At 41.6% G+C, this 24,686-nt stretch overlaps 1 pseudogene; it reads left to right on the top strand.

Annotated features, from left to right (window-relative positions):
* The first annotated feature begins 6,795 nt into the window (after window positions 1-6,795).
* On the top strand, window positions 6,796-23,597 carry LOC121767217 (annotated as a pseudogene).
* The last annotated feature ends 1,089 nt before the right edge of the window (window positions 23,598-24,686 follow it).

Consider the following 24,686-nt stretch of genomic DNA (forward strand, 5'->3'; position numbering starts at 1 on the left):
CGCGGTGTGGTTTGGCTCCTTCTTCCAGTCGGATATGATGCATACATAAGTCTGGGCTGATGCCCACCAGGTCTGTCAGCTTCCAACCGATAGCCTTCTGATTTATTCTCAACACTTCCAGCAATCTGTCTTCCTGCCCCTGGGTCAACTGACTGTTGATAATGACAGGCTTCGTTTCCTCCTCTCCCAAGTAGGCGTACTTCAAATGTGCTGGAAGGGGCTTTAATTCCTTTGCGGGTTTCGGCTCTTCAGTAGGCAGAGGGTTTTCTTCTGCTTCCTTTCTCATTGACTTGCCTTGATCAGACAGCTTTTCTAGGCTAGATACTTGCGCTTTCCCATTTGACCCAGCTGGTCGCGGGCGCTCGCAGAAATCCATCACCGCTTTCACGATGGCTTGATCATCCATTTCTCCGACTTTCATGGTTTCATACCATTCTGCGACTTCTCTCTTGACCTCTTCATCTGCAGCGGAATCAGTGAACTGCCTCTGTAGGAATTCTTCCTCCAAATACTTCTGCACTAATGGCTCAGTCACATCTACTGAGTACACTTTCTCACTATCTGCGGGTCTCTTCATAGCTTCATCAATGTTGAACGTGAACTACTCTCCATTTAAATCCAAGCTGATCATCCCATTACGGACGTCTATTATAGTGCTGGCCGTAGACAGAAACGACCTTCCCAGCAGGACTCCACTTGACTCCCTTGCTGCTTGCTCTGTCATCTTGATTACGAAAAAATCAGCTGGGTACAGAAAGTTATTCACCTTCACGATCACGTCTTCCAGAATTCCCTCGGGGTGAATACATGATCTGTCGGCCAACTGTATCATTATATCAGTATCGACGAGCTTAGCCTCTCCCAGCTTCTTATAAATGGAGTACGACAGAACATTGATAGATGCCCCCAAATTGCACATGGCGTGCTCCACTTGAATATCTCCGATTGAAATTGGGAGCGTGAACATCCCTGGGTCTGTCTTCTTTGAGGGAAGGTCGCTCCGCTGGATCACGGCAGAGACGTTTTCCTCTGTAATTAGTCTCCCTTCTTCGTTGACTTTACCCGCCAGGTAGTCCTTGATGAATTTACTGATCGGGGGCATTTTTAACGCCGTCAAAACTGGCACCTTGACTTCCACATCTTTGAACATACTAGCCACGTCGATCATGGCGTCTCTCTTCCTGGTCACCATTCCGCGGTATGGGTATTGCTTGACCTTCTCAGCTTCTGCTTCTTGATTGTCTCCTGAGGATCCACCTCCCACTTTCGCTTTGCCTTTTTCTTCCCTTTTTGCTTGATCCGCTCCACTGGACTCTCCCTCTTTTTGGTGGCTTGGTCCAGGTATGGACATTGGGGACACTGCAGGTGGGCTGGGGCTCTGGTACACCTTCCCTGACCTCAGGGAGACTTCACTAATGTTCTTACGCCCAGGCTGCTGCACCGTGGTAGGATTTTTTCCTTCGTTGCCCCTCAGCTCTCCCAGCGACATCGCAACTTGAGACAATTGCTTTGTAAGCATATCCAACGCTGCCCTTTGCTCCTTCTGAGCCTCCTGAATTTCACGCATCGCATCATTTGGATGGTGCGGAACTATCATTTCTCCTTGGCCTTCATTGGGGTGCCGATTATATCTTTGATTTGAAGGCCCCCCACCGTGGTTGGGCTGTGGGTAGTCGGACTGCCCAGAGTGCTCTTGCTGGTACTGTGGCTGATTGTGCTGCTGGTTCCTTCTTTGATATGGTGGAACGTAGCTAACCACCTGGTTGTTGGGTTGCCTTCCCTGGTTGCTTGACTGGTGGCCTTGATGTTTGTACCCCCAGTTTCCTTCATTCTGTCTACTTGACCAGTTCCCTTGTGGTCTACCTGACCAGTTTGCCTGACCACCCTGCATTCTGTTTCCTCCGTTGTTTGATCTCTCTTGGTTCCGAACGGGCCAATTGGACTGCCCTTCAGAAGATTGTGTCTGCTGCATCGATGGTTGAGGCGGATTGCCTTGATTCTGATCACTCCACCTAAAATTGGGGTGGTCCCTCCACAGAGCGTCCCTTTGCTTCCCCTGAATCCAGTTGCCATAGGCGTTCCAATGGCCGATGGCATTTACCTGCGGTTGTGTCTCCACTTCAAGAGGGAACTCGCAATAATAGTAATGGTGCTCCTCTGGCGGTGCAACACATATGGCTTTTCCTTAGGTGCAGGCGGCGGAGGTGCTCTGGACTTCTCTACTGCCTCTAGTAGCTTCTTCCCCATTTGCTCGAATCGAGCCTCCAGCTTCTCATCACTTCTTGCCTCCGTTGCGTGCACGACACCTCTTCTGTACTGGCCACGGGAGGTCTCATACGATCGCTTGGCTTCGATAAGCCTCTCCAGAATGCTTTGCGCTTGACTGAATGGGGTTTTTGAGAAATCTCCTTGGGCCGCTAGGTTGAGATCGTTCTTGCTGTCCACCGTAAGTCCGCCATAGAAGGTTGAATAGACTTCCCGATCTCCCATCTTGTAGTTGTGGCATGCTTGGAGCAGCCCTTGGAATTTGTCCTAGTACTGGCCTAGGGGCTCATCATACTCTTGTCTGGCCTCTGTAATCTCCCGTTTAAGGGCACTCGTCTTCGACGCTGGGAAGAAGCGGTCCAAGAATATCATACGGAACTCGGCCCAGGTTCTTATTTATCCCTCTGGCAATCTTGACAGCCAGATTTCAGTGTCGCCCTTCAAGACGAAGGGTACAGCTTTGAGTCTATAATCCTCCGGAGCGGATCCAACCAGCACGGGTTGAATATCACAGTATCTGCAAAATTCCTCAAGAAAAGCGTAAGGACACTCCTTCGAGAGGCCATAGAAATTGGACAAAACGACTAGCACTCCTGATTTAATTGCGATTGTGTGCATTCCTGGAATGATAGCGATGGCATGGGTGGGTTCCTTCTCGTCATAAGCGTGCAGAGAGCCAATTCCCGAGTCGTTGTCGACGAGGGCCATTTTTGCTTCTACTTGTTCAAGTGGTGGTGGCTGGGGTGACGCGTTCTGTTCTCCTTCTTCTTCGCTGGTCAGTTGATCAGCGGCTGCTGCTGCTGCTAGCGCGGCTCTGTATCGAGTGCTAACAACACCGGCTTCCTGGACTCGCCAATGAGCGTTAGTATCTCTGTACATAAGAGGATGATTCCAGTGTCTACCGCGGTGGTACCTTCTCATGAACCGAAAGAAAAACAAATTAGAAAAGAAAGAAATAAAACTATTTACACCTATGCACTAAACACATCCATAAAATAACACCATGTTTCCCCGGCAACGATGCCATTTTGGTGTAGCGAGTATGTTCGAGATACGAGCGGATCAAGTAATATCAGATTATCATCGATCGGGTGGATCAGTTAGCAAATGTCGTTGCCACTTGATCAAAGCGTTCTCGCTCTCGCTCACCTCCAATATAAATTATAACTTCCAAACCCGCACTACTTTAACAGTAAAGCGGTAAGAACGGGGTCAATCCCACAGAGAAACCGGTGTATCGAGTGTGTGAGTAGTGAACAGGGTTCGGCTGCTGCCACGCTTTAAGTTGAGAGTTTTTACGCTACTAGATTTATGCTAGGCAGAATGTAAACTAACTACTTGATCAAGCTACTCATCATGCTGGCACAATTAATGGATCAAGTAAGCGCCAAGCGGAAATAAGAACTTAACTACCTAGGCATGCTATGAAAAACACAAACACTCTGTCATTCATCATGATTAAACACTAAATCAAGGACTAAAAAGTGAAACTGAACTAGAACAGTAAATAGGATGACGAAAACAAAACAACTCCGATTTTTATAGCTCAGAACAGTGCGGTGAACATGCGGAATACAAAAAGATCAAAACTTGAACTACGGAACAACACTGAATTTATACTAAGCAAACAATTTCAGAAAGTAAGAAAGCGAGTAAGGCCGAGGAGCTCTCGGTTGGAACTTGAGACAACGCTGAGCAGATATTAAGTATTCTGTCGCACTCCCGTCGGTCGCTCTCTCTCTGACTGAACCTTTCTCTAACTAAGCTATCTCGGAACTGGAAACTAAACTCAACTAGAAAAGGAAAAAGAAGAAACTAAAAGGAAGATGCTAAAAAGAATATTCTTCATTATGGTGGTACATGTTCTATTTATAAGCTCGCTGCAACGACCTCCAGCTGGATAACGATCTCGGCAGATGATATTCGCTCACGCTGTGATCGAGCGTCTCATTGACTGATACGTGCCTTCCTTCTAGAATGACGTCGCTCCTCAATAGCAGAATGATGACTCAGCTCCGTCCTTGCGTCTTGCGTATCAGCACGTGTCCCCTTCTAGAACGTCGTCCTTGATAACAGAATGATGATCATCATCCAGCTCATTAGTCTCACGTGTCCTTCTAGAACGCAGTGGTCCCCGCCTAACTGCTTGATCACCCCCTTGATCATTTCACTCGATTTTTGGCATTTTTCGCCTTTTGTACCAACTTGATCAGCTTGCCCTTGTTGCATTGGTCAAGCGGCATTCCTGCACAATTAACATCTGCTTTGCGCGATAAACTGATCAAGTAGCATACATGTTGCCCTAAACCGATGCATGAAATAGGCCTTATCAGTGGCGCGTCGGAGGCATGACTTGGCAAAACTCCACTAATTCTTATTGTTTATCTTCTATCTTTGCAATATCTGACATTGAACTTATCACAAACATACAAGTAGCACAAATGAAAACATACAAATCGAATTCAGCATACCAATCGACATAAACATACAAATCGAATTCCACAAATCGAATTCAGCATAAAAGTAGCTTTAATTCCACAATGCGAATTGAATCTGAAATTTGTCATTTGCCAAGTCACGTATCCGGCGCGCCACGTAGCATAAATTTGTGTCAGAAATCTATCGGGTCTGGTCGGATGGAAAATTTACACAATCCAATAAAGTTCATAACTTTTCATGCAACATTTAAAGTTTACGAGAAAAACCAAACTATGTTGAAAAATCCGCCGCCGCTGCGCTCGCGCCGCTGGCACGGCGCTGCTCGATGTATCGAGCACGTCTGTGCCAGCGGACGCACACGTGGTGCGCTCCCATTCGTCAACGGCGTAGCCGTTGCATTTAAACATTTTTTATTTTTTTTTTAAAAATCAGTTTTTTATTAAAAAAATCGATAAAAAATAATTTTTTTTTTCACCTCCCCAAAAAAATATATCCGTTTATAACCGTTTTTTACACCTTTTTAATTTTTTTTTCATTTTTTTACCCCAAAAATACACACTTTCATCTATAAATACCCTCAATTTCACCCTAAAAATTCACATCAAACTACACAACTCTCATCATCATTCTCCAATATCCATTCTCATCTCCATTCTCTCATATCCATTTTCATCTTCATTCTCTCATACCCTACAACATCACTATGTCCGGCCAAGACGATAACCCTTCGGGCTCCCACGGTTGGAACCCCGAATGGTTCGGTTCACAACCGTTTCCTAGTCCGAAAACGGAATATTCGGCCCCTCCTCAAACCCAAGATTCGGCCAAGGTGCCTCTGAAGGGCGCTACGGGTGGACACCGGAGCCTAGGCCTCGCGCCCCTTCCCAAATGCCGACTCCTCCATCTCGCGCCGGTGTCCGCACACCGTACTCACCGGCGGAGATGGAAAGATTGTTAAAGGCGTACTTGGAAATCTCCGAAGATGCGGTGGTTGGAACGAACCAATCCGGCGATCACTTTTGGTGGCGCGTCTCTAGCCGGTACAATGCAAACCGGCCACCGGGAACGATCGAGCGCAACGAGAGTATGGTGCGCAACTGCATCGGCCGAGCCAACGAAGAAATTGGCAAGTTCAACGGCTATTTCATCCAGGAGTCCCGGAATGCCGGGAGCGGCCGAAGCGAGGTCGACATCATCACCGCCGCGCTGAGCACCTACCAATCCATGAACGGTAAGTCGTTCAAATATCTTAACGTTTGGCAGGAGACGCGGACGCACCCGAAGTATAAGGGAGGCATAACATCCTCCTCTAGCGGCTCCTCCCAACGATCAAGGTCGGTAGCCCTATCCGACTCCGGCTCGGAAGAAGTGGCTAGCCAACTCGCCGGAGCTAACTTGGGTAGCCCCGACGCCGGACCGAGCGGTTCCCAACGCCGCCCCCATGGAAGGAAGAAGGCGGCGGCCAACCGTCGTCGCGGCTCGACTCCTGAAGCCGCTCCCGCTACAACTCGCTGTGGATGCTATTAAGCCAACTCAATATGGCCAATAGGTCATCTATGACCCCCACGCAACTTGAAACACACGAGACCATGATAAAAGGTCTCCAAAAACAATTGGGGTTGATCCCGCCGGATGCGTAGTCTTATTAGGAGTTTAATTATGTAATTTTTAATTTTTAGGATTTTAATTATGTATTTTTAATTTTATTTGTAATTTGTAATATTTATTGTGGTTTTTAAATGGATTTTAATATTATGGAAATGTTTTTGTTTAATTGAATTTTATATTAATTGTGCTCGTCCTTGCGGAAGAGCACAGTTGTGGGTGTTGTGCTCTTGCCAGAGAGCAGACATGAATAGTACCGCCCGGGCCCATAACCGTGCCGCTGGCAAGAGCACGGTTGTGGATGCTCTTAAATTACATGCCTTTTTTTTATGTAACGCTCCACATTCCCCGCTACCAACCCATCTTCCATTTGGCGGGAAAATCTCCAAATTTCCCAAGTTGATAGGGAAAATTCCATAAACTTCAAAACCTACCATAATAATCTCACATTAAAACCCCCTTTTTTCAGCAATTGTTAGTGAAAAAGCGGATTCCCGAAATCGATCAGAAAAAAAAGATGTATATGGTGAAGAGGAACGGGAAGCAGGAGGCTGTGCGCTTCGACAAGATCACTACGAGCCTGAAGAAGCTTAGCCATGGCCTCAACTGTGACCCCGTTTTGGTGTACAAGGGCATCACCACTAGCCAGCTTGCCGAGTTAGCTGCGAAGACGGCTGCTGTTCTGACCACGAATCACCCTGATTATGCTTCTGTATGTTCTATTCCTAATTTGATCGTAACGATTTCCGTTCGTTGTGATTTGTTTTTTGATTTCCGCTTCGCTGATCTTACTTAATTAATTGCTGTTTATGTTGGATTAATGTTTCATTAGTCATTTCTGGAGCTGCTGATTGTTTCAATGCATAGCTGATTAAGTTGGTCATGTTTAATTTACACATGTTGATATTTTATGGATGTTTTGTTTGATGTAGCTTAGCTTCATTTGGAAAATATTGAATTGTTTATACCAATTTTTGTTTGTATATTCTGTACATAGATTTAATCTGAATTTACTTGCTCTGGTGTCTACAATTGTATCTTGTGTTTGCATGCTTGGTTATGGAATCTTCATATTCTGAGAGATTGATTAACTAAATGAATATTTGTGCATGCTCGGGTATGTTAATAATCATTTTGAAGACAAATACATTCATTTCTATGTACATTTGAAGGAATGTGATTTATATTGTATATCTGGTCAAGTACTTTTTGAATCTTGAAAATAATATGAATTATTGTGCAATACGCAGTTGGCTGCTAGAGTTGCTGTTTCAAATCTTCACAAGAACACTAATACGTCATTTTCTGAGGCGTAGGTTAACTCTGCTGCTATAGTTAAATTATTAACAAAACTATTGGGTTGTTAACACTATGCATAACTGTTGCAGTGTTAAAGACATGTACAATCACGTCAATGAGAGGTCTAGGCTAGAGTCCCCTTTGATCGCGGATGATGTGTAATGAAGGTATCTGTTCTTCCAGCATTTACATTTTAAGTTATGTAATTTTTTTTTGTATACATTATTGGTATGAACAGGATATAATTAAAAGATGCAGCAAAAAGTAACTTCCACTTAATTGATCAGTGGAAGACATTAATTTCCTTTGCAATTTTGCTAGTGTCTTTCTATTTTGTCATTACTTTCATTGATTTTTCTGGGTTTGTATGGAGTTTGTGCAAATGACATGGATCATAAAGTTTGGAGGGTTAAATATATACTACTCCGTATAAGATTATTAAATAATACCTATGCTATTTCTGAATCTTGAAGTATTGACTTATTTTGCAATTTCTTCAATGTTTGCAGAACTCTGTTTGTCTTGACAGTGAGATCATATATGACAGATGACTTCGACTATGATTACTTTGGTTTTAAGAAGCTTGAAAGGTCTTACCTGTTAAGGATCGAAGGCAAGGTTGTCGAAAGGCCACAACACATGTTAATGAGGGTTGCTGTTGGCATCCATAAGGATGATATAGATTCTGTTATAAAAACATATCATCTTTTGTCCAAGCGATGGTTCACTCATGCCACTCCCACACTTTTTAATGCTGGAACCAATGTTGTTAGGGTCGAGGGTCGCACCGGGTCGATAAGGTGTAAATTCGGGTCGCGGGTCGACGAGTCGACTGGGTCGAGAGACCCACTAATCTAGGCTAATTTTTTTGCCTTTTAATATTAAATCAAATAAATATATTACTCTAATGTTTATAATATATCAAATAATATAAATGTAGACGTAATTCATGTGAATAGAGATAAAGTGGAAATAGAAATTATCAAAATATCAAAACAATTCATAAGTCATAACACAAAATAAATAATTGAAACCATTGTCTAAAAATGTCAAAAGAAAGTTATATATCATCTTCACTTAGATGATAGTCATCTTCTTCATCAAATTTTGGTCCAACCAAGTTTATATCTTCATTCTCTTCATCTTCATCCACAAGAATACGAGTAGACTTGGAACTTGAGGCATGATCTCGAATATTTGTGTTGCCTCTAGTATTGTGAGATGGCTCCAACACCAGAAGCTCTACCAACATCTCTCCATCTGAGCGACTCATTTTGGAAGACAAAATCATCACCCCCCGCATCCTCATCCTCATCCTCATCCTCCCCCTCCATCCTACCCATTAACCATTCATTACTATCGTCAATGTTACTTAGGAGTATAGGATCAGTGACGTTTTGTATGTTGAATCTTCGCTCAAGATCTCTGTTGTACTTCACAAACACTAAGTTGTTCAAGCGTTCTTGTGCCAAACGATTCCTCTTTTTGCTATGGATCTGTAAATGAAAAGGTAAAAATAACATATATTAGCTTCTCACAAATATAAGCACAAATTTCAAGTCTTACATGTTGAAAAGTACTCCAATTCCTCTCACAGCCAGTAGCACTACAAGTTAGGCTCAAGACTCGAATTGCAAAGTTTTGTAAATTTGGTGCCTTAGACCCACAATGTTTCCACCATTCAGCTGAAGAAAACAAGATAGAGAAATATTTAGTATATCATTTATCAATCAAATAAATAGTTTAATGAAAAATATGATAATATTTACCTTGTGCCATTTGATTTCTATGTCGAATAGCTAAAGGATTTCCGAAACAGGAAACAGCGTCCCGATACAAAGCAGTTTCCTTTTTCATGATCTGATCTTGCATATTTATGTCGGGAACCAGTTTTAGAATACACTCGTGCAAGCCTTCGATAACCTCTGAACAAGCCAAAATACCTTTCACATCTTTATAAAAGACTGCGGGTTTCAAGTAATGAACTGCAGCATGCAATGGTTTGTGCAATTGATCATTCCATCTAGAGTCAATTACATCAAATGCTCTCTTATACTTGTCTTCGTTTCCATTGAATGACTTGGAAATGGTCTCTTTACAACGATCCATAGCCTCATAAATATAACCCATCGCGGGCTTGCGCTCAACATCAACCATTCTCAACACCTCAATAAGAGGAGAACCCAATTTGAGAGCATGGACAATATGTCTCCAATAAGCATCATTCAACACAGTAGTAGTTGCCTGTTTTCCGGATGCCTCTTTGTACCACTGACTAGTAGTCCATTCATCACTGGTGAACATTTTTCTGAGATTCTGCCGCTGGTTATGGATGGACCTCAAAGTGATGAAGGAAGTAGCAAATCTAGTGACTGCCGGCCTAAGTAACTCTCTCTTATTCGTATATCTTCTCATCATGTTCAGCACGCCCATCTTACTGTAAATATAACCGGTCAAAGCTATTGACTTTTTAATCACACCATTGATAAGCGGTATTTTACCAATATCTTCAAGCATCAAATCGATGCGCACATGGAGACCAAAACAGTGAGGGTATCCTTACTTGCAACATCATTCCAACTTTCTTGTAATTGGAGGCATTATCCATCACGATTTGGATCACATTCTTCTCTCCAACATAATCAATCATCTCTTCGAACATTGCTACCAGAGCGTTTGCATCTTTTACAATGTCAGACACATCGACAGACTTGATGAAAATTGAACCTTTTGGCGAATTCACTAAGAAGTAGATAATTTCTTTATGAGAAACAGAATCACGCCACCCATCAGATATAATTGAACATCCATAAGTTGCCCAATCATCTCTATGCTCTTTTACGAGAGCACTCACACTCTCAACTTCTTTCTTCAGCAAAGGCACTCTCAGTTCATGATAACTCGGTGGCTTCATACCGGGACCATACTGTCCAACAGATTCAATGGCAATCTTAAAGCTTTCGTGCTTAGCAGCATTAAATGGTATTCCGGCTTCATAAAACCATTTAGCCAATTTAGTGCAAGCCCTGTCACGTAACTCTTTTTCCTGAACATCATTTATCGTCTGTTGTTTTCCCTTGCTCAATTTTTGTACTTGGACTCCTTTTGTTGGAACGCGGTCGTAATATACATCCAAAGCACCTTTCGTCCTCGGCTTCTTCGATTTAATTGTTGTATTACCAACATCATCCTCTTCGTCATCTCCAAAGGTTAAATCTTCAAAATCCTGCCTACCTTGTGATGCTGACGGAAGATCTTGATCCAGTTTAGCATCCTCTTTTTTCTTCATGAACTCTATAATCTCATCTCTCACATGTGATGGACATTTAGGGCATGCCGTGACATTTTTAAAACCACCGACCAAGTGATCCTTGACCCTTCGAACCCCTGATCTTATATTCTTTGAGCAAAAATTACACGTAAATAAATATCTAGTCTTTGGATTTGGAGTTGCGTATTTTCTTGCAGGATCTTGAGCCATCTTATATTGACTGTGATAAAAAAAACAATATACTCCCTCCGTCCCGCACTACTCGCACTTATTTCCTTTTTGGGCGTCCCAAGTTACTTGCACTCTTTCCATTTTTAGTAAAAAATTTCAACTACAGCCGTAATTTTTGACTTTCCTATACACTCATTCCTTAATCTCCGTGTCGAAAAGGAAAGGAGCGAGTAGCCCGGGACGGAGGGAGTACATGTTATGATGTATCGGCTGTTATTAATTATACAATATACATGGATCTACATTTCAATTTAATTATACGATATACATGCATCTACAATTCAATTTAATTATACAATATACATGGATCTACAATTCAATAAAATATTACATGATCTATAGTTTTATACAATAAGTAGGAAAAATAAAGTTGCGTAAAAAAAATAAAATTAACTCCTCATCTAGACTCAAGTTTCAACACATATAACCTATAGGTAGATAAAGTGGTACACTTTGCAATCATTTGTAGGGTCCGACCTAAATTTAAAATTAACTCCTGCACACAAAATTCAAAAAGAAGATGAAAGTTAGAACAATACCTTGATTAAACAAAGGAATATATAAATGGTGGCAGCAAACACGATCGTTGAATTGTTTATGTGTTTAGAGATGTAGAGAAGGCTGAATTATGAAGTGTAGAAGTAGGGTTTGAGTTTGAAAATATTGATATGTGCGTTGTGCGTGACTGATTTGTGCATATATAGAGAGATTTGAGGCTTGAGATTGAGAATAATCAGAAATCGTGTGAGATATTTGAGATATCAAAGATTTGCAGATTTTTAGGTAAATTTGCTTTTATATTAATGTTTAATTAAGTAAAAACAATCCAGCAGCAAAAAGGAAAAGATTTACTTAAGAAAAGATTGGGGAATTACCTTAAATGTTAACTGCAAAGCATGTATTAGCCGTTAGGGCGACCCACCCGAAACGCTCGACCCCACCGACCCAGCGCGACCCATGCATCTCGATCAACCCACCCATGTTGGGGCGGTGCTTGTCTCGACCCGGGCGACCCGAACGCCAAATTAACAACACTGGCTGGAACACCAAGACCACAAGTACGATAACTGAGATAACTACCCAGTGATTTATCATTTTATATTACTATGAATGCTAAAACTTTTCATGAAAGGAGTTATAGCTGTTACTTGGAAATTTCTTTTGTTTTCTCTAAATGTTCAATTTTATGTATTGGTTACAGTTAAGCAGATGTTTCTTGATATGCATGAAAGATGATAGTATCGAGGGTATATATGATACCCTAAAGGAATGTGCTGTCATTAGCAAATCAGCTGGAGGAATTGGTGTGTCTGTCCATAATATCCGTGCTACCGGAAGTTATATACGTGGAACAAATGGAACATCCAATGGCATTGTCCCAATGCTTCGAGTTTTCAATGACACTGCCAGATATGTGGAACAGGGTGGTGGCAGAAGGAAAGGTATACGCATTTCTTCTTATGTTGTAATTGTGTAGTTTGCATTTTTATTGCATTTTGATGTTCGTCTTTCTGTGAATGATGTGGATAGGGGCTTTTGCTGTATATTTGGAGCCATGGCACTCTGACATCTCTGAGTTTCTTGATTTGAGGAAAAACCATGGGAAGGTACTATTATGAAGATGTCATGAATTTACATTTTATTTTTCTTTATTATTTATATGGCTGAAGTTAAGATTTTTAGAATTTTTAGTGCTCTAGTTACTGCCCAATATTATATCAACTCTTCCTTATTTATTTTTTTCAGGAGGAGCATCGGGCAAGAGATTTATTCTAGAGCTCTTTCTTCTTTTGTGCTAAGAAGTTAATGGAATTCCAAAATAATGAAGGAGAATAGATTCATTCTACTAGAGGGGGTGACGCATAATGTTTGTGCGTCGTTTATTAATGACGCACAATCCTTATGCGTCGTTTAATAATGACGCACAAAGATTATGCGTCGCTTAACAACGCATAAGGGTTGTGCGTCGCTATTGAACGACGCACAAACATTATGCGTCGTTAAGTCGGGTTTTAACCCCCTCCAGGCAGACACAGATCACAGAACGAACATTCACACACTTTCATTTCCTCTCTCGGCGATTTCCGGCGTTTTCAGGCGATTTCCGGCGATTTCTCCATAAGATCCGGTAATTTGTTAATCAATTTAGCTACATTCGACATTATTCATGTTTATTGCGCTTTCATTTGTTAGTTTGACCCAATTTATACAAATTAGGGCTTGTAGAAAAAATGTCCTTAATTGTCGTTGGTTTATATGTTTTTGATGTAGAAATCATGCAAGTATTTGTGAGTTTGTATTGGGGTGGTAGAGTAGTTCAACTACCACATATGGGTATTGGTTATGACCCACCTCGTGCGAGGAGCTCCATTATATTAAATTCAGGTGTTTCCTATTATGAGTTGGTAGCAATGATTTGTGATGCAATGGGAATAGATATGAACCAACACACAATTGAATTATTATGGAGACAATGTATAGTCTATGGTTCCGGTATGAGTTATACATGTTCTGTGATTCGCAATGATGATAGTGTAATGTTTATGTTCAACAATGCTCAAAATTCAAGTGGGTGTATTGAATTATTTGTTGAGTATTCACCTGTGAGGAGTGAAGAAATCCCACCAGTTGTTGATTATGGTATTGGAGCATCTGCGAGGTTTGAACAAATGAGTTTTGACTGTGGTATTGGTTCATCTGCGAGGGTGGACCAAATGAGCTTTGATCGTAGTATGAATGAGCAGCGAGATGTTGTAGATGTTGTAGATGTTGCTGATGTTGGGGTTGGATTGAATGATGAGGTCGATGCTGCAGATGATCTTGCTGAGCCAAGGCCACTATCTGAGACAGAGGCAGACCCCGATCTCAGTGATGGTGATGGTGCTGATGATGTCGGTGCTAGTTCTGATGATGAGATAGTACCATGTAAACCTGTTATGCAAGGTGAACAACCACTTCCGGAATACAATCCTAATGGGTTTAGATTCTTTCGTGAATTACCAAGTCGTCCTTCTGGAGTATCGGATGATGTGGGTGGTAATGAACACAGCCTTTTGTATTGGAATGAGAATGAGCCGCATCGGATTGTGTTGGGAACAAAATTCGATTCCAAGCTACACGTGAAGACTGCTATTACTATGTGGAGTTTGTGGAATGAAAAACAGTTTAAGGTTGTCGAGAGCAAACTAAGAAGGTGGCATGCTGTATGCAAATTTCCGTCCGGACACCCGGCAGTCCATGACGAAGAGAAGTTGGTGGGCGTGGCGGCATGACCACATTTCGCCGTTGCGATGTTGGATACTCCATCACATCAGTATGGTCCGTCGTACGAAGTGCCTCAGCAGCCATTGCACGAATCTGCCGTAATCGAGGGTCTGTGTCGTGTTCAGAGGTCAAATGCCATATCCCCTGAATGGTCTCGACCTAGATAGCACAAATACAAAATCATTACAATCAATCTATACAAACTTCAAACTAAATACATTATAATATAAAAAAACATAACATACCAATTTCATCATAGAAGATGCTGACTCGTTCATCCCAACCGTTGACTGTGTCGCAGGTTGAACTAGGTACGACACTGTGATCCTATTGAACCACGCCATATAGCCCGGATGAATGCTACCATCCATGGTCATCGTGGCATGATCAAAATTTGCTTGGAACCTGTGGTGTCTCAAATCCCATTCTTCAATGTAGAATTTATGTACCTTAGCCCAATCGGCGCCCTTCCTCCCACGGCGGTGACTTTTAGACAGATGTCCGGCATTATGTAGCATCCTATCACAATACTGAGGAATACGCTGGTAGCGGTTGATTTGTCGGCAAACGCGTCCAGCCTCGTGTGCCTCGACAAATGACCAGCACACCAAATATGTGTCGCACAAGTAGGATGTGGTCGAATCAATGCAGTAATCGGGCAGGATACAATCTGTATATGGTGTCCACAGAAACTACAAAAACATAATATCATTCACACAATTAATTTCATACTAGATTAATTCATTAGCTAAGCTAAGAAAAATAAATTTCACCTGGCCCGGACGAATCAATGATAACTGATCACGATAATGAGCTACTGAATGTTGGGGCGCATTTCCAATTTCAGTAACTCCGTGCCACCTACACGGAATATTAATATCAAAAGTTACCCAAAAAAATACATAATTAAGTACGTTACTTAAAAAAAATATTACTTGGCTCCACACGGGGTATACGGCGTGTGCGTAGGCGATATCAAGAAGGCTGGCCTCAATGTAGGCATTCTTTCCCACGCCCACAGCTGCAAGAGAACCATAGGGCCACCCACATCTCTTCTCTGTCTGCCTACAGAAGCTTCGCACAAATAATGATACAGGTATGCTAAAGCAGCACTACCCCAACTGATATTAGCCACGTCTTCCGGATCGTCAAAGGCATTTATCCACATAAAGGGGACCTTGCACCCGGTAGTGTCCGGTAAAATAAGCCCCCCTAACAAGATTAGAGCATGTATACGTGCTCTTTGGACGTATGCATACTCATGCAGCCCATCACCCAACGACATAGTCGCTTGGTTGATCAGAGACGTCATCAACAACCCACCGTGCTTCGTTTCTGTTTCTGCGTCAGGTATCCATCCCAACACATCTCTACACTTGCTGGGCCAATCTTCATATCCAATAGGGTAGTCACAGCCAGTGAAAACACGACCGGCTGCTCTCAAACCCCACAGGTTTTGCACATCCTGTAAGGTTACGGTTACCTCACCAACTGGAAGGTGGAAACAGTGGGTCTCAGGCCTCCATCGCTCGATCAATGCAGTTATTAGGTCATTGTCCATCCTTCTTGGCCTTCTACATTCAATCACACCTCTGAACCCCCAAACATCAAGCCAATGCATCACATCTTCATGTATTGGCAGTGCCCAAACCTTACTCTCCGTCCTACGAACTCTCAACACATTTGTTGTGCCATTCGCCAACAATGAGGCTGAAATATGTTCGTTTTGATGAAACAGTACGGATGGATCCTCAGGTCCATAACATAACTGTTGTTCAGAACTTGCAGATGCCATCTACTTCAAAACATTCACCCAACATATAATAGCATAAGATAACTAAAATTTTCACATTTTTACACAAGAATATATCTATTTTCTGCACTTTGTGTATATAATTTCAATTGAACCACTTACTTCTACAATTGACCCTAAATTCATGTGAAACACACAAATACGCAACAAAACAACACAAATAAACAACACACTAACAGAAATCGTCCGTAAATTGAGCAATTTCATATAAACCCTAACTTTACTAAATTAGGGAAAACCTCCATAACTTCAGCAATTATTGATTTATGTAGCCAAATGGATGAATAATTACCGAAATATGTTTGGTATTTGGTTGAAATCTGTCGGAAAACGCCTCAAATCGCCGGAAATCGTCGCTGAAATCGCCCCTCCTTCGCTGCACGCTGCGTCGTCTGTCAATTACGAGCATTCTGCCCTCTTAATCCCGATTTAACGACGCACAAATAATATACGTCTTTACTGAAAGACGCATATATATTGTGCGTCTTTTAGCAACGACGCATAACAGTTATGCGTCGTTTATCGACGCATAATCTATATGCGTCGTTTTTTATAGACGCATATTATTTGTGCGTCTTTCAGTAAAGACGCATAACATTTGTGCGTTTCATTAATAACGACGCACAAATGTTATGCGTCACTCACTGTGCGGGAATTCATCTATTACTCTTCATTAAATTGGAATTAAGTTAACATGCATTCACAAAAATAGAATTTTGCCATTTATTCTATGGTCTATGGGTACCTGATCTCTTTATGCAAAGAGTTGAATCTGAAGGCGTGTGGTCATTGTTTTGTAGCTGATTGCTGGGGTAAAGAATTTGAAGCTTTGCAGGACACTTGTAATAGAAAGAGCAACCAGCAAAATCTGGGTACCATAAAATCATCTAACTTGTGTACTGAGATTATCGAGTACACGAGTCCCACTGAAACTGCTGTATGCAATCTTGCATCAATTGCTCTACCACGATATGTTAGAGAGAAGGTAATATGAATTAATGCTTCACATGTAGTATGTCTACTTCGATATTTCTTAATTAGTTTCTCTAATTTCTTAAGGGTATTCCTTTGGAGTCCCAACCAACAAAGCTTGTTGGCAGCATAGGATCTAAAAACAGATATTTTGACTTCAACAAACTGGCTGAGGTGTGTTAATTTTAGTTGCAGGTTAATCAGTTCAGCTTGGCTAATCTTCACATAACTGTGGTGTTCTTTTAAATCTTTACCTGCTGCTTTGTTTCTGCAGGTTACTGAGCTTGTTACGACAAACCTTAACAAGATAATTGATGTGAATTATTATCCAGTTGAAACTGCTAAAAGGTCCAACATGCGTCACAGGCCAATAGGAATTGGTGTACAAGGTCTTGCTGATGCCTTCATCTTGCTTGGCATGGCATTTGAATCTCCAGAGGTATAAAGCTGATATTCTCTTTGACATGCTTTGCCTGAAACTTTGCTAAGTTAGTCACTTCGATTACTGAGTGCAGGCTCAGCAGTTGAACAAGGATATATTTGAAATCATATACTATCATGCATTAAAGGCATCTTGTGAACTCGCTCAGAGAGAAGGCCAATACGAAACATATAGTGGCAGTCCTGTTAGCAAGGTATATTCCAGAGAATCTTTAACTATTAGACCATGCTGTATATTATTTTTGTGGCATGCTGATGCAGCCATGTATGTGAACATTTTATGAAGTCTCAGTTACTGGTATCTCATGGTGCTCTGGAACAACTGATGACATCTTGAGCATTTTTTGGGCATCATTGTGCCTTGTTGCTGGTCATATGTGGGCATCATTGTTTAGACCTGGCTGTATCTTTCAGGGAATCATCCAGCCAGATATGTGGGGAGTGAAGCCGTCTGATAGATGGGATTGGGATGCTCTTCGGGCTAAGATTGCAGAACACGGGATTCGGAACTCACTTCTCATAGCAGCCATGCCAACTGCTTCAACAAGCCAGATTCTTGGGAACAATGAGTGCTTTGAACCATACACATCTAACATTTACAGCCGTAGAGTTCTAAGGTTTGGCTCGTCAACATATTTCATTCAGCTTCCCTCATCTGCATTTTTTTCCATGATACTGATGTTACCTCTTGACGGCATTTTCAGTGGCGAGTTTGTTGTTGTGAATAAGCATCTTCTCCATGATTTGACCGAGATGGGGCTTTGGTCTCCTAATGTCAAGAACAGGATTATTCACGAGGACGGCTCTGTTCAAAACATCTCCGAGGTTCCTGAAGATCTTAAAGGGATTTACAAGTATGCATTACACATAATTCAGAGATCGAAAACATTCTTTCGTTTTTATTTGTCACGCTCTAATTTGTTTAGCATCTTCTCATAACTGTTTGGGAGATCAAACAAAAGATATTGGTTGATATGGCTGTCGACCGTGGATGCTTCATAGACCAGAGTCAGAGCCTAAACATCTATATGGACCAACTTAGTTTCGAAAAGCTTACTTCTCTCCACTTCCATACCTGGACTAGGGTAAGCTTAATGGAAATAATACTACCCTGTCTAGCATATGTTTATTGTTGTGACTTTATTTTATCCTTTCCCGTGAAGGGTTTGAAGACGCGCTTGTACTACCTAAGAACGCATGCAGCAGCCGATGATTCCACCGTTGACACTACCATGATAAAGGTAGGCGCTCCTATACAAGGAATGATTCCATCAAACCCCATTTCACTTGCTCAAAGTGAAATCCAATCGTTGCTGTAGATTGATGAAGTCATGGTGAGCAACGGCTTGATCAAGTCACTTAAACAACAACTTGATCAAGTCATTCCATGCAGATTTCGAACTTGAAGAAATTTGTGATGAAGAAGAAGATTTAACCGCTAGTTAAATCTGGGCCGTTGTTTTGTAATCCGTTAGATTAGGTTGAATGTAAGCCGTTAGATTAAAGTAAGTTGATCAAATTAGTTGGGCAGTTTTTTGTCTTCTTCGTTCTTTTAAATAGTGGTAGTCAAGTAGCAGTTTGTAATTCAATTCCATTCAGCTCAATTCAAGATTTCTTTATCTCAAAACTCATCTTCAAGTTTCAACATTCGAATTCCAAAGAAATTAACAATTGGCGCCGTCTGTGGGAAGCACAAGCAATCGGATCGAATTGCGGCTTGATCTTTGGAATCGAATCCGCGGTAAAGATGGCGGCGAGGTTGGAAGCGGAGAAGTTCACCGGCAAAAACGACTTCGGTCTATGGCGGATGAAGATGTGCGCGATGCTCATTCAACAAGGGCTATCGGCGGCGCTTGATGAAGAGAAAGAGGAAGCTGAGACCGATCTTGATGAGAAGGCGGTTATCAAGCGAGTTGATATTCTAGCCAGAGCTCACAGCGTGGTGGTTCTATGCTTGAGTGATAAAGTGCTCAGAGAGGTTGCGAAGGAGAAGACGGCGGCCGGAATTCTCAAGAAATTAGAGAACTTGTATCTCACCAAATCCCTCGCCAATCGATTGTATATGAAGCAGAGGCTCTATTCTTATAAGTTCTTGGAAGAGAAGGCAGTAATGGAGCAACTTGAAAACTTCAACAAGGCAATCGATGATCTTGAAAACATCGATGTAATAATTGGCGATGAAGATAAGGCGATACTTCTATTCAACGCTCTCCCTAAATCATATGATCAACTAAGAGATGCCATCATGTATGGAAGGGAGGGGTCTATCACACTCTTGGAAGTTTAATCTGCTCTGAGAGGTAAAGAGTTGCAATCCTCTGGAGTAAAGCACATCGACTCTGCATCCGAGAGCCTGAACATCAGAGGATCAAAGGACAAGAAACCGTTCAAGAAGAAGTTTGAACCAGCCAAGCAATCTTGGAATGATAAGAAAGAGAGTAGGGTGTGCTATTGGTGTAATAAGCCTGGTCACCTCAAGAAAGATTGTTTTGGCTGGAAGAAGAAGCAAGCTACACTCAAGGTGCAAGCACCTCTGACTGTGTTGAGTCAAATGATGCAGTGGAGGTCTTGAATGTAATGGAGACAATTGATGGTGCTTCGATAATGGACAGTGGTTGCAGCTTCCATATCTGCCCCAACCATGATTGGTTCGAAAGCCTACTGGATTCAACTGGCACTGTCACCCTTGGTAACAATCAAACGTGCAGTGTGAAGGGCATAGGGTCAATAAGACTCAAGATGCAGGATCAGTCAATCAAAGTTCTCAGTGATGTCAGGTTCATACCAGAAGTTAAAAGGAATCTGGTATCTTTGGGATCACTAGAGCAAAAGGGTTGCTCATTCTTGTCCAAGGAAGGAAGAATGCAGGTAAGAAAGGGGAGAATGTGATTATGACAACTGAGAGGAGATGAAGCTTGTACTATCTTTATGCTTCAGTAATCAAGATCCAGAAGGGTGGTGAGCAGCTGAATCTGGTGAAGCTCCCTAGCCTGAGAGTATGGCATGAGAGGCTGGGCCATCCTGTAATAGGAAGCATCAAAGAACTAGTTAAAAAAACAAGTGATCTCAGAAGATATTCATCCTTGTCAAGACCGCATCAGAGGTAAGGCCAAGAAGTTGCCATATCCCACCGATAAACATACTTCTGCATCTCCATTGGATTATGTGCATAGTGACCTATGGGGACCTGCTTTTGTGAATACCATTGGGGGAGGGAGATATTACATGAGCTTGATTGATGATTTCTCAAGAAAAACGTGGATTTACATTTTGAAAGAGAAGTCAGAAGCACTTGCAAAATTCAAGGAATGGTGTGATGAAGTAGAGCTTGAAAAGTGAAATGTCTCAGAACCGACAACGGACTTGAATATGTGTCCAGGGCCTTTGATGACTTCTGCAAGCAAAGGGGCATAAAAAGGCATAGGACAGTTCCTATGAATCCTCAACAAAATGGAGTGGCTGAGAGAGCTAACAGAACTATTGTTGAGAGAGTAAGGTGTATGTTGTTTTCTTCTGGATTGGGGAAGAAGTTTTGGGGTGGAGCAGCTTCTACTGCTGTGTATCTCATGAACAAATGCTCATCTAGTAGCATCAATGGTGATACTCCAGATTATAGGTGGTATGGCAGGAATGCAAGTTATGACAACCTGAAGATTTTTGGTTGTAAAGTGTTTGCTCATGTGAAGCAAGGAAAGTTGGATCCCAGGGCATTAATGTGTGTGATGCTGGGATATCAAAAGGGAGTCAAGGGGTACAGGTTGTGGTGCATAGAGCCAGGCAATCACAAAGTGATCATTAGCAGAGATATGCTATTCTTAGAGAGGGACATGCCTTTTCTGATAAGGGAGATGCTAATGCTGATGGAGTAAGGATAATGGCTAGTGACGGTGCTGAGTTTGAGGTGGAGCCTGCAGAGAAGCAAGATCAGATTCAAGATGATGGTGATTCTGATACAGGGGCTGGGGAATCAGCTTCTGGAGCAACTGGAGCTTCTGGTGTTGATCATGATATTACTCGTGATGAGAGTGAGGATCTCAGTGGCTATCAGTTGGACAGAGATAGAACAAGAAGAGTTGGCAAGCTACCAAGCAGATTTTCTGAGTATGAAACAGTGTTTTATGCTCTTATTGCTGAAGAAGAAATAGAGCTTGAGGAGCCTCTCACATATAAGGAGGCCATGAAAAGCAAGGATAAAGAGAAGTGGCTGCAGGCAATGAAAGAGGAGATGGACTCTCTCACAAGGAACAAGACTTGGGTCCTTGTGGATAAAATTGAAGGCAGAAAGCTAGTCACTTGCAAATGGATTTTCAAAAGGAAAATTGAAGCTAATGGTTTAATCAGGTTTAAAGCAAGACTAGTGGCAAGGGGGTTTACCCAAGAATATGGCATTGATTACAACGAGGTATTTTCTCCTGTTGTAAAGCATAGCTCCATCAGAATGCTACTGTCAGTTGTTGCAAAGAATGATTGGGAGCTTGAGCAAATGGATGTGAAGACATCTTTTCTCAATGGGGATTTGGAAGAGACCATATATGGGACAACCTGAGGGCTTTGCTGCTCCGGGACAAGAGGGAAAGGTATGTAAACTGATTAAGAGCATCTATGGTCTTAAGCAAGCAAGCAGACAGTGGCACAAGAAGTTCAACTCACATATGCTGGCCTGTGGGTTTACTAGATCCAGATTTGATTCTTGTGTGTATTTCAAGAAGAAAGGTGGAGTGCCAGTGGCTTATCTACTGTTGTATGTAGATGATATGCTCATTGCTGGATCAAGCATGGATGAGGTGGAGCAAGTGAAGGAGGATCTGAGGTCTGGTTTTGACATGAAGGACCTTGGACCTGCCAGAAAGATTCTGGGAATGAATATAGTAGGAAGCAGAAAGCAAGGTACCATATGGCTTGGTCAATCTGACTATATACTGAAGATGTTGAAGAGATTCAAGATTGATTACATGAAAGGTGCCGCAAAGTTGGGAATTTTGTATGGAGGAAATCAGACTTCGAATGGTGATGCCTTACTTGGCTTCTGTGACTCAGATTATGCTGGAGATGTAGCCAATCGAAGGTCACAGTCAGGCTATGTGTTTACAATGTATGGCTCTGTAATAAGTTGGAAATCAAATCAGCAAAATGTGGTAGCATTGTCCACAACTGAGGCTGAATATTTGGCGCTTGCAGCAGCTATCAAGGAGAGTTTCTGGTTGAAAGGTCTTGCAGCAGAACTAGGGGTGATCCAGAAATGCGTTGCAGTTGGATGTGATAGTAGCAGTGTTATTGCTCTTGCAAGACATCAAGTGTTTCATGAACGGAGTAAACACATAGACGTGCGCTTACACTTCATCAGATAAAAGATTGAAGAAGGAGAGGTGGATGTGTTTAAAGTAAGCACGAAGGTGAATCCTGCTGATGCTTACTAAAGCTTTGCCCAGAGAAAAGGTGGAGCTTTGTAGAAGGTTGATCATGCTGCAGACTTGTGGTGAAGCTGATTGAGTGAAGGTGGAGATTTGTAGATTGATTAAGTCATGGTGAGCAACGGCTTGATCAAGTCACTCAAACAACAACTTGATCAAGTCAACCCAAGCAAAATTGATCAAGTCATTCCATGCAGATTGCACTTGAAGAAATTTGTGATGAAGAAGAAGATTTAACGGCTAGTTAAATCTGGGCCGTTGTTTTGTAATCCGTTAGATTAGGTTGAATGTAAGCCGTTAGATCAAAGTAAGATGATCAAGTTAGTTGGGCAGTTTTTTTTTCTTCTTCGTTCTTTTAAATAGCGGTAGTCAAGTAGCAGTTTGTAATTCAATTCCGTTCAACTCAATTCAAGATTTCTTTCTCTCAAACTCATCTTCATGTTTCAACATTCGAATTCCAAAGAAGTTAACAGTTGCGCAGGATGATAAGGCTAAGGCAGCAGCAGCTGATGACGACAATTCTAAGATGACACAGATGGTATGCGCTTTAGCCAACCGCGATGAATGCCTGGCTTGTGGAAGTTGATAGCTTACATAACATACGTGGGATTGCATTCGGTATTTTCTTATGATGCTTGAACGGTCTGTGTTGCGTTCTCCATCTTGCTGGGGATATATACCGATATCATGTATGTTCAAGCTTCCAGATTTCACCGAGACGTTACATTCTCATCATATTTCTTGTAGTTCTTGGCACGTCCTAACTATTTATAGGCGAATTTGTATATTATAGGTAGGGATTAGTCATATGTTATGACTGGATGTTTCATGCTTGTAAATCGAAGCTATCTCAATTTCCATGCTATTTAAACCCCAAACGTAACTTAATTGGTAAGACGCTTCACAAGAGAACTACCTTTTGTTAGCAAGAAAGTAACTTTTATCCATAAGTACAATCTTTTTTTATTAAGATGAATGAGTAACTTTTATTCGCAAGAAGAGTAACATCAATTTACAATAACAATATTTTTTTAATCATAGAACAATATCATTTATTCAAAAAACAAGAATTTCTTAAAATTCGTTTTTATTATATTATTATACATTAAAACCAAAAAAACGGAGAAAACCCAAATGTAATTTCGAAACTAAATTAATTTCATATGAGAAATCATACAATGCCATTTTGGAAGAATTGATCTCGTAATATTTTTGAGGGAATAATTATATCTAAACAAACAAGCTAATTAGATAGGAACAGACTTGAGTTATCCTTCTTTTGTGAAGCAAATTATCATGTACTGGACTGCTACTATTTATCACCAACACCTGAGGTACATTTTGAAAATAATTAAGCTAGCCTAGCTATCATGATTCACGATTACCAAAATACATACTCCATTTCACAGCATTTGTTATAATTTTGGAGTTTCTGACTTTGAATTAAGTTGAATTTGGTTAATACTACTAATATAGTATATCTTGACATGACCAGGAACACTTTGGTTTACTAGCTTAATCTTCATGATTCATTGATTTGCTCGGAGATGAAGGGACGGGAGGAAGGAGAGGAACTCGGCCGTGAGGTAGGAGGCGCTGCACTTTGACAAGATCAGTGCGCAGCTAAAGAAGCTTAGCGCATGTTTAGTAAGGTAGATGATTCATCTAAGGATGA

The sequence above is a fragment of the Salvia splendens genome, chromosome 15 (assembly GCF_004379255.2).
Source record: "Salvia splendens isolate huo1 chromosome 15, SspV2, whole genome shotgun sequence".
Lineage (NCBI taxonomy): Eukaryota > Viridiplantae > Streptophyta > Magnoliopsida > Lamiales > Lamiaceae > Salvia > Salvia splendens.